Here is a 512-nt window from a genome sequence, read left to right as displayed (position 1 = left end):
CTTTCTGACTTCTCCTAGGAATCCGGTGACCACTAGCATGTAAATAAGCCTGGGTGAGCCTGATGGAGACATGTGGCCTAGCCACCGCTATCACTCCTAGCTGACAGCTAGCACAAACCAATAGCCCACACCAACTGCCAGAACTGTGAATGAGGCTATCTTAGACCATCCAGATGCAGCAGATGCATAAACTGACTACAGCTGCAAGAGTGAGTCCAGACAAGATCAGTAAAACAATCATAGCCGAGACTAGTCCAAACTGCTGATCCACAAAAATGTGAGCTAATAAATCATTGTTTTAACACACGATGAGGTAAGGGTATTCTTTTACATAGCTAAAGTTGAGACACAATATATATACATTTATAAAAATATTAATAAACAATCATTTTTATTACCATTCATACTAAGAAACAGCATTATAAATAACCCCCTACACAACTAAAATCACTTTCTCATCCCTTTGGGATAACTCTTATCTTAAAATCTGAATTTTTAAAATCATTCCCAAG

The sequence above is a fragment of the Pteropus alecto genome, unplaced genomic scaffold (genome assembly GCF_000325575.1).
Source record: "Pteropus alecto unplaced genomic scaffold, ASM32557v1 scaffold7, whole genome shotgun sequence".
NCBI lineage: Eukaryota > Metazoa > Chordata > Mammalia > Chiroptera > Pteropodidae > Pteropus > Pteropus alecto.
The sequence above is the reverse complement of the archived record's forward strand: the minus strand, read 5'-3'. Positions refer to the sequence as shown.